This window comes from Chaetodon auriga, chromosome 13, assembly GCF_051107435.1.
Source record: "Chaetodon auriga isolate fChaAug3 chromosome 13, fChaAug3.hap1, whole genome shotgun sequence".
NCBI lineage: Eukaryota > Metazoa > Chordata > Actinopteri > Chaetodontiformes > Chaetodontidae > Chaetodon > Chaetodon auriga.
In genome coordinates, this window is record NC_135086.1 from 3,338,342 (window position 1) to 3,349,750 (window position 11,409).

An 11,409-nucleotide genomic window follows, 5' to 3' on the forward strand; every position below is an offset into this window, starting at 1 on the left:
CGAGGTGGTCCTGCATTATTAGCTTATTGTTTGTTCTATAGAAGGCCGTCTGTCAAAATCTAGTCATTATTGTGCTCATACACAGCAAACAACCTCCAGACCAACAGAAATGATTCAGCTGAAAATCAACTGTTTGAGCTCCTGAACTGAGATCAGTTCAACTTGTAGCTGGACTTCTGAAGTAAAGTCTATAACCTTGACTATCAGAATCTCTGCTGTCTAAAACGGCGGCTAGCAAATTAGCCGTAGCCTAACCCAATCGTATTAATGAAGTTAGCATGTTGGCCCAGTTAATGGCCCAGTCACACCAGCGCTTAGACGGACAACTTTACTGTTGTGGAGCAAATCTTTCCTGTCAACGTTGGTGAACTTTGATCCCCAAATTTGCACCAACTAGCCACTAATGACTGAGTGAGTTAGCATGCTAGTTAGCTTGACTTACAGTCATGATTGTTGCTCACTGGTGCCAGCATGATATCAGGTCGCTAGCATTTTCCTTTTGAACTGGCGTTTTTTCTGCTGTCCAAACTACAGGTCGAGTCAGTCTGCACCGTCTTCACTGGACATTTAACTTCCTGCCAAGTTTTCCCTCTGCTGGTTTTCACCGTCACTTCACTGCCGCTCGCCTTCCACTCGCTGAACCTCACACTCGCTCTGAGCAATGCTACGAAAACAAGAACGCGACCGAGGCCACCAATTGTTCTGTGTTCTTTCCTCTCAGTGTGTTTGTTTGTTACAACAAAGGGAGAAGCTCTGTTTGAGAAAAGGCTGCAGGCAGCGTCACCAAAGCCTGCTGATAAAGACAAGAGAGTTGGGAAATCCTACATCGGACGACGAGACGACTCTGCTTGCGCCGATTTTCTCGGACCAGTCAACGGACTGCAGTGCTCTAGCTCCACCTGTAAAGACCGGATCAATGTGGAGGTTCTTCAGCAGAGGGCTAACAAACTATCAGGGAAATGGAGTCGCTCTATTTGTACCATCCACAACTTTTGACAATGGAGACGTGAAAAGAACAGTTTCGCTGTGAAATGAACTGAACCGAACCCGACTGGAAATGTGGCCTAATAGGTTGATCCAGCCATGATATCTTATTTTTTTACATTACAAGACATCCATCCTTCATCTCATCTCTCCTCTGAAGTCTACCTCGTCTCCCATCTTCACTGTCCTCCATGAGTCCTCTCATTATCCCACCATAATATCCAATTGTCTGTCACCCTGCTTGCGATTAGCGCTGCATCCCGGCTCGTGGTGTATGTGTGTGCGTGAGACACCTCATCATCAGCCAATCATACGGATCAGTGCCGATGATCCGGCTGAAGCGTGAGGAAAGAAAAGCAAGCTATTGTTTTTGGACTCACTCCTTTTTCTGTCTCAACCACAATGGACCAAACCTGCCGCCGACGCTTTCACTCGCTAAGCCAAAAGAGCTAATTCATCCATTTATATTTATGTATGCAAAACCCCTTTCACTCTGCCATTAAAACAATGCAAATGAAATTGAGTTGCTTTGTTAATTTGTCTCTTTTTCTCTATCCCCAAAACCCTCAGATAGATGTGGATCTGAACCTTTGTGCCGTAGTCATGCGCCAGCGAACATTAGGAAATAATAAAACCGGCGTGAGCCGATAAGACCGACAAAAGAGGTCCGTGATCTCAGCGGCGAGGGCAGAAAAAGGTGGACTGAGAGGAAACAGGGACAAGGAGAGACTGAACCTGGATTTAAATAAATCTGAAACACGAACGTCACAGAATGACGCTGAGGTCTGTGATGAGGGTAGAAGTTAATTCATGACTTCAAGAGGTTCAATTCTCTGTATCGACGCAGACAATTCAGTGACTTTTTCACAATAGAATGGAACTAATGAGCTAATTAGAACAGAACAAAAATCAGGGGTATATGTCGCCATGCAAGAGGTGGAAATAATGATTTTATTCATTTGTTTTTTTGCGTAAGAACAACTACATTAACCCCGCTCCCAAACAAACGTCGTAATCACCTTGAACGACTTTAAAAGTACAAAAGAAATCTGTTTTTAATTTCCAGGCGCCCAAAGGTCGAACTGATCGTTTCATTTAGATTCTTAATTTTGTCCAACTTCTTTGCTAAAGTTTCTGTTGATACAGGAAGTTATCAGCAATGATTTACTTTCATGAGTTCACTCAGCAGTCTCAGAGTTTAACTACGCTACATGTTTGTATCGCGGCTAACCAGAGAATCCTGAATGAAATTAGACCGTCGATTAAGAAGTGCTACGCTAAAAGTCACCACTGTTGAGTCATGTTTCAGTTAGCCAGGGATGATTCAGCACTCGTCTGCCCCCTAGTGGATGTTTTTCAACTCTACCGGCATGAACGAAGTATGCAGACAAGTTTGGGAACAATGCAGCTCATCAAGGAAAAGTAAGATACCAGAATAAAGATTTTTAATCGATGGAATTTGAATGTGGATCTAAAAATGAAGCTTAGCACCCTCGTTATTTGTTATCTATTTCACTCTTTCAGTCAAGCCTATCACGTCTCGCCTTGACCACTGTGAGCCAATCATCTCGCTGCACCTTTAAAAGTCGCTGTCATCACATTTTGCACATGGTTTTCCATCATTTGAGGTCTGATTGGTGCTCTTTTAACCACGTCATCTGCTCACTTCTTCTTCTTCTGTTTAATGGCACTCACCTCCAGGATTATTGTCATTTATGTCAATGAGACCAGCTCATGATATTTGCTCAACAGTCTTGGATGGAAACATGCAGTAATTTTCATTTCCTTTAGCAGAGTTTCTGGAAGTTGCAAGACCAACTTTATCTCAGTGCACTCGGGTATTATTGATTCATCTAAATTGATCTAACCATCCAAATTGGGTCAGTTTGCTCCAACACCAGCAGAATAGAAAGACTGTAGTTCTCACCCCATGTTCATGTGTTTGTTTATCAAATGTTCTGTTTTAAAGCCACATCCTCAACAGTCTGAATATCAGACATTTAAGCTTTAAACTTTTACCTTCCAAGTTAAGAAAATTATTATCTGAGAGAAGACAGCATCATCGTAAGATTCAGGCTTTCTGAGTAATAAACTGTCACCGTCAAGCGATGATTTCAGAGAGCGGTGATGAGAAAAGAATTGGAAAAAGTAGGCGGTAAGAAGAAAAGGAGTAAAGACGAGGTGAGAGGGATTTTTTTTCTTTTGTCTGATCACATCAGAAGTAGCAGACGAGGTGAAGGGATATGATTATGTGCAGACAGGGTAGCATGAGGTACTTCTTGAAGAGATGAGTTTTCAGCCTTGGATGAAAGACGACTCTGTGGTGCTGACTGGAGTAAGAAGGTCAATCCACTTTTGGAAATGTCGGGGAGAAGGAACCGGGAAAAGCAGGTAAGTGAAGGCAAAATAGCCGGCCGCAGCTCGGGTAGCATTCCCCCTTTCTCCATGCTGTGAGATGATCCTCTCCGAGGTGATGGGGATTAGTTTTTGGAATGGTGATGGCGTGAGGAAGTATTTCAGACACATTACGCCACAATCCAATTTTTTTCCTTTCCAAAACCGCAATGCAGTGGTCACATTCAATTTCAAAAACACTGGTGGCCGAGCAGCAGCTTACAGAAAGTCTTTCAATAATGCCTCCACACATACACGGCCGGAACATTTCCGATTTCCCTGAAACGCTCACATGGATGCTGCAATGCTTCTATTAAAGCTTCAACGCGGCCTTAAACGCAGCTTTTTCTCTCAGCTGAACTGTTTTGGCCCATTAAGTGAAAGTCCTTCCTTTCAGCAGCCGGTTTTCATTCATGGAAGAACATGAAAATCAACCTGCAGGTAGTTGACAGATCCTTGAAATGAAACTACCACTGTGAACATACAGTCCATGTCAGAAGTACATTACTGTCGCCAAGGCTGGATTACTCAGGACCCAGACCCCCAGGGACCCCTAAAACGGCTGTATGTCATTTGACTAATTGTATCACTAATCAGTTAACATTTTGGCCAATATGCTCATTTCCTTGCTTGTCCAGCTTCAGATGAGATGATTGATAGGTAAGATTATCTTAGCCTAAAGAGTGGAGACAGCTAAGAAACAGCTAGCCTGGTTGTTCCAAAAGTTAAAAAACATATCTGCCCACAAACGTCTCTAAAGATTAGAAATTAACATGTTACATCTCGTTTGTTTAATCTGAAGAGCAAAAGCAAGCAGCTGTGGCTTTACTGGGAGTGACTCACTGAAACTGTTGAAACTGGCTGTGACTGAGAGGTAAAACAGTGAACTGAGCTAAAAGAAACGCTCAGATTAGAAAACAAAGAGCTGAATGACATCAGCCAGACTTTATCTGGAAACGTGTCCTGGTCTCTGTCGGCTGTCAGCGAGGAAAAACTTCAAATATCAACTTTCCAGGAAGTCAGAAAAGAGTCACTGGATTTTTGGCTCATTTCCTGAAATTCAGAATATTTAAGACTCTTCCTAACATCATGAAATCTCCCTCCTGCAACACAGAAATCTCCCAAACAGCGACAGCAGTGAGTGTGTGTTTGTGTTGCACCGCTGGGACAGCAGCAGAGCACAGTGAACTTCAAACAGCGCCGGGGCTCCTCGGGGGTCCATTAAGGTGGGACTGATGCGCTTCTAATGATGCTGATGTGACTCTGGCAGCAGAGGTAGACGAGCAGTTCAAGGCAGCCAAAGTCCCATGACAACAGGATGAGTGACGGCTCCCGGGTCGCCGTGGACAGCGGGGGGGAGGGACTCCTGCACCGATGCACCCCTTCATTTGCTGTCGGTGAGCTTGATTGACACGTGACGGTGACATGGCTGCAGCTCAGCTCGTCTCAGCGTCCCACCATCAGCTGGTCAAACTGTCTTTGGTGGTTACAGGCTGTGGTCCAGTAAAAGGCCACTTCAAAAACTCAGCAGCCGTGTGTATTTCCAGAAACAACAAGGTGGTCTGCAGACCTGGACTTTGCTGGTTTTAATTGGACCTTCTTTCTACTGAAGGAATAGTTCAGTTGAGGCTGATCGGACCACAAAAATGACTGCACTGCTCATGAAGGAAGGCGTTCACATTCACCTGACAAGGACCTGCTGTGGTGGACGGTTGGCTCAACAAAGCATGTGACTTGGACCATCGTCTCCACTGTCATAAAATAAACCATGACCACAATCTTCCCTTAATCTAACCTGAGTTATTTCTCACAGCTACATTTTATTGGAAATGTGATCACATAAATCAACATGTGCCATATGTAGCACAGTCTTCTCCTGCCTTTAACCAAATAGTTCTAGGTGAAAAAGCACTGAGTCAGTAAACAGTGCAGATTTATCAGTAACAGGGGATCACAGGTTCATGTTTGCCCACACAGACGTCGTATTTATTCACATCACAATCAAACCAGGTAATCTGGGAGTGCTTCTTCTTGAAGAGTTTCTCTACGTCAGACCGATGATGTCCAAACTGCAAGACTGAACCTGAGAACAGACGACAGATGATGATTCTGGGCTGTGACGTGGTCGAAAATGACAAACGAGAGTGAAGGTGCATGCTGGGAGGAGGTAAAGCCGGCTGAAGAGGCATGCTGAAGGGATTAAGTGATCGCTGAGCTTTTTCTTTTGTTCGTTTTTCTGCTGGTAACGCTGTGAGCCAGAGATGCAAACACCTTCCATTCATCCACACAAAGCGAGGGGTGGAGCTGGCTTTCTCTGCGATACCCACAGCAGCTGAGGGAAGCACATTTCTGACAGGTGTGTGTACGTGCTTGGTTAGGCTGCTCTCCCATTAGCTGAAGGTGGTGGCTGTATTTACATACCTCTGTGGCACGTCACCAAGGTCGCCACCCAAATGTCCCTGAGTCACACCGCTGGGTTTGTTATGATCCACCACCATTTACTGAAACTGGACCTCACTGCTTAGTGAGTATGGATTAAAGTATTTCATATACATCACCTTAAGAGTACAAAGTGTTCTGTTGTAATCACTGAACGCTGAGCTAAAGCTGCTCTTTATTCATCAGCATTATATCTTTAAATTCAAAAAGCCCTTTTAAGTAAGTTTTAATAAGCATGTTGATATTCAGCCTGTTTTTTAATGTCAATAAATCCCATAAAAACACCAAACAAACACTGAATGTATCTGCTAAGAAGTAAGCTTATTGTGTGTGTGTGTGTGTGTGTGTGTGTGTGTGTGTGTGTGTGTGTGTGTGTATCAATCAGCACCAAACAGCAGATGAAGTTAGCGACTAGCCGTAACTTAGAGGAGCATTTAGCGTCCGAGGAGGCGGATATTTCCCGCAGGAGTAGCTGGAGACCGACGATGCTAAAACCAAAATGAATATCGGACTTACATTCATCAGGATGACACAAACACTGCGCCAAAAGAATGCTAATGTTGCTCTGCGTCTGCTGGACGTGTGAGGTGTGAATTTATCTTAACACCTTGATATGGTGATAATTTGTCAATGCTGCTTTCAGCTGACCTCAAGTTTCCAAAAATCAATAAATGCAGCCTTAAATTTCTTCTCCTGGCACTGTTTAAAGGTGCAGAGTGTAAGATATGGAAAGAATTTTAGTTTGAAAGGAACAAAAAAATTAACTGATACTTTCAACAGGATGTGAAGAAGTGACAGTTCTGATGTTTCTGTATTGTGTAGCAGAGATATCTACTGAAATTAGCATGCTAACCAGCTAGCTCCAGCCCGTCTTGTCTCGTGATACCACCTTTTACCTCAAGAGGCTGATGGTCAGATCTCACTGTAGTTTCAGCTGCGAGAACTTTGCTATGTTTCACCAGCACTTTTAGCTTTTTAGTCTCATAAATAAACAAAATAAACTCACAACATGTCAAGAAAAGAAATGTTCTATAAACTGTAGAACCGTACACCTTCTGAATTCACCTTTCTCTCTTTAAATCAAGCTTAATTGCCAAGTTTGCTCATAAAAGACACCTCACTCAAACTCGACAGAACACAAACATTTGGCATGCACGGATCTATGACAATGCAAATATTCTAGCCCCACCCACCCTCACCTGCTGCTCCAGAGTACCTGCTCACCTTCAACTCAGCTCATCAAAGCACACAAACTGCTTTCTGGCAAAAAGCCCTGAAGGAAAACTCCCATGTGACCTTGTTGCTAACGCTACAGTAGCAGCCTATGAGGCCGACCTCATTACGTCCTTTCTTCATGAACAGCCCCAAAGTTTTCTGGCTGAATTATCAGGATGAATAAAACCATCATCTGTTTCATCCGTCTAGCTGTCTGACAAACTGTTTTGAGTAACGTTTGCTGTAACTTTCTTCATCAACACGCCCAAGACAAATAAACTGTCCCGTCAGCATGTGACATGAATCATCATGGAACCTGCCAGGCTAACGTTAGCTGACATTATCAAGCACACTGCAATCTATTGACGCAGTAAACAGAAAAATGGCAACATGTTGTTTGTCCTCCGTGTGTCCGCAGCACAATTTAAGTTTTCTCAGTCTCAGATTTTCGAATCGTTTGGAAATACACGAAGGCTAACCAAAAAGGCTAACCTTTTTAGCAACTTTGCAACTGAGAACACTTTTCTGTCATTGTTTGAAAATATTAAAACTTAGCTACACCCGGCTTCTCCTCATACCCCTCATTTCACGGTAGCCCCACCTGCAAGTTGACGCAATTGGTTCCTTAGTTATGTATGAAACCGTGACTGAATGAATCCATGTTTTTGAGATTGGTCCATTGCAGTTCCAAGGCAGAAGTGCTCAGCCATGGCCTTGATTTCTTATTTCACTCATAGTTTAAAAACTTGATCTTCGTATGAGGGTCTCCAAAGACACGAAATATTTCCCTCTGCACTCTAAAAGCTACTTACTGTTTCCTCTCTTGTCGGACTCAGTTTTCTCTTTTGTGTAAGCTCTAATGTTGCCTGGTTAGACTAACTAACATGCACAGACACATGTAAAATCCCCAGTGACATGACGAGTATCTCCCGTGTGAGCACACCCCTGAGTGGAATCCATATTCCTGCATGAGTCACGCAGCAGGAATCAAGAGTTTCTGTCTGGATTATCTTCTTAATGTAACATGCTGATGCATCCTTATTTGTTTACTACCTCCAAATATCGAGAACTAAGATGAAGTGCCACGGTCACCTGACAAAACCGTATGCATGACTGAGTAATCAACCAATCTGTGCACGTGTCTCAGCACACGGATGCTGCAGAGGAGCATGAAATGCAGCGTGCATCCCGGCTCCTCTGTGCTTAGTATTTTTCAGTTGTTGTGCAGCATTCTCAAGAGTGTTTTCCCCCTTTTAAACCCACCAAAAAAGATGTACAGTGTGTCAATGCACACAGGTCTGCATTCCAAGCAGCTTCCAGAGAGATTTCATGCTGCTCGAACAACTCAAACCGAAGTCCCAGCGGTCGTCTTCCTACCGAAGACATAATCAACGTTGACACAGGAGCCTCCCGGGCATTGAAGACACTGGCCCTCTGGCTCAGAACAATGTTAAATTACAGACATGTGGAGCGAGGTTAAGGGCCTAAAAACATGCCTTCTCCCCAATGATAAACTCTTCAGCCTCCTCAAAACGAAAAACCCATTAAACACCCGCAACGCCTCGTCGCCTCTCAACAGCACTCCGCGGTCCAAGGCATGAAAGCGAGGGAGATAAAACGGAAACGTTAAATAGGAAAAACATCAGAAAGTTTTCTCCCTGCCTCTCCTCTTCCTCATCAAAGTGTGAGAGCGAGATGCGAGGAGATGACGGACCACCATGAGCGAGCGAGCGATGGGAGGTTCACAATTTGTTTTCTCTTTTTGTTTCCCGCTTTTCTTTTTCATCTTGGCTTCTCGGGCACTCTTTTTTTCCTGATAAACAGTCGAGAGCTGAGCTCCAGCGCCGTGCAGATATTTTCATTTTCAGCTGCAGCCTCATAAACAGAGGGCTGTGAAGACAATGTGGTTAGAAGTGATGAATATATAGCCAGTGGCTTTAATATCTTTAATGCTCGCCACGGATTTGGCACAGAATAGAACAGTGTTAGATAATGATGAAAAAGACGAGGAGAGATTGTGAGCACTCTCAGCTCTGAGGTTTTGCACTCCATTAGGAATTTTTAACTGAAGGTTTTAGCCGTGATTCTTTTCTTAGTACTAACAAGGCGGCTTTTTATAGATATGGCTTCAAGGCGCTGAATGTCAAATACTGGGGTCGCCAAAATAACAGGAAGACCTGCAATGTAGTGCTTCACCAATGCAACGCAGGTGTTGAGCAAAGGTTTAGGCTACAGGGACATTCAACATTTTGAGAAATGCACTCATTTGCTTTCTGATGAGAGTGAAACAGCATGTTAATCCACAGGAAAGTGTATGAATGAAACAAGATATAACATGGTCATGTTGTGTTGACTGATTCTGTTGCCTTGGACTGCTTCCAGTCTTTGTGCTAAGCTAAGCTAAACGGCTTCTTATTGTACAGTCATGAAAGCCTGTTCAGTCACCACATCGTTCATGACTGATCCCTCGTCAGAAACTGTTTAGTTTGAGTTTAAATTGATCCACTTTGAGTTCTGCGTAATGATGAGGATTTACATGAGGGCACCTTTAATTCCCCTTGGACGCCGACGTGCTGCTGAGCCTGATGCATCGTGTAGGATTACTTTATGCTGTCAGGTGTTTCTCTTACTTTGTTGGGTCCTTGTGGCTTTTTTCGATTGCACAAGGTTCAAGATTCAAAGTATTCATCCATAAAATCATAGAAAGTGCTGCAATGACCCAAAAACGGTTAAAACTTATTATGAATACACTTATTCTGACCTTGTCGCAAGGTTTTATTATCAAATCCAGAGTTTCAGTCTTTTTCAGAAAGCCAATGCAGACCGAGTGACCTTGTGTTGATGCTAAAATAAAGCCAAGACTCTGACCGCCCTAATCGAGGCTTGGCCAAGAATGCTGGCTGGCTGGACGCTTGGCTGTCACAGCTATAATCTTGCCTGTTGCTCGATATCCTGGCTTGTAGACTCTTTGGCTGAACAGAGAGTTACGGTGGCGAGCTGATGGGCTATAAGAGCTGATTTGATGGCTGGCTGACTGGCACGATCGTGGACGGGATGTCTGGCCTGCTATGGCTGAGTCTCTGCCTGGCTGTATTCTGGCAGCTTCTCCTCCTGACTCACTGGCAGAATGGCTGGTTATACAGGCTAGTTGCCTGGAGATATTGGCCGACAAAACAACAAGACTGACTCACCGGCTTAGTGACAGTTTGGCCCTGTGCTGGTTCTGTTTCAGGGAGCGACCATCATCCCACTGATAGGAAACAGGATCCCTTAATCACTGGCTCCATATTACATCAACAAAGAGTGGGCCGCAGCACACACAGACACACCTTCACTGCTCCGTGTTGTAAGACTGCGTTAATCCCTCGTGTTGGACAATTCATGGTCAAAACTGTGTGGACACCACCGTCCACCTCCTAACCCGTGACATCATAATGTTTTGGTGATGAGGTCATCATTAGTTAAATTAGTGCTCTGCTTGGACCTAAAACTGAGGCCCAAACTTGACATTTTTGTGTCATTTCAGTCACAGACTTGATGGGAGAGTCCCACAGGTGGACTCAGACTGGGGACATGGTGGTTAATCATCAACGTGTTAATCCCTCAGGTGATCAGGACACGTCACACCTGCACGTCTGACTGGCGCTGCCAAATTTAAGAGCCGAGCTTGACCTGAATCGATCTCCGGCTTCATTTCGTGTCTGACTAACTTTAATGACCTACTTTTGTGCATGTACACAAACATCCAACACACAATTCATGTAGACACACAAGCAGAGAGGGAAAGAGACTAATTTCTTCATAAATTACATTTAAAACTAATAGAATCCAGCCTCGACCTGACCTGAGGTCAGTCTGTTTGGGATCCATCAAGTTTGAGTTTCAAACACGTGGGTTTTTATTAGACTGGGTGAAATATGTGTAAAGCGTAAGACATCGAGTTTGACCTTACTCTTTGAAATCTGCCCTGTCCTGCTGCTTAGAGTCCATTCAGAACTGGGAGCTCTGACAGCGAGAAAGACCAGCACCCAGAGTCAGTGCTGGACCCCATCGATGCTGCTGCGGCTGAACGGGACCAGATCCCTGCAGCAGGTTCAGCTTCTGGACGCCTGGTTAGTGACGTGTTAATGGCTTAAGAATGAGATGTTTTATTATCACACATGGTGTCTACGCTGTGTTATTTTGGAAATGGAAGATTTGGACTTTTAGTTTCTTATTTCAGCTCTTATTAAAGTAAAGAATCCAATGTGCAAATGTGATTTTAAATATTTTCTACAAACATATTAAGTATCATGACAATCAGTATGTGAAGTCTGTGGTCTGGAATGATTCCACACTGAGATGAACAACATCTAAAATAAGTGAACGAAGGAGTCA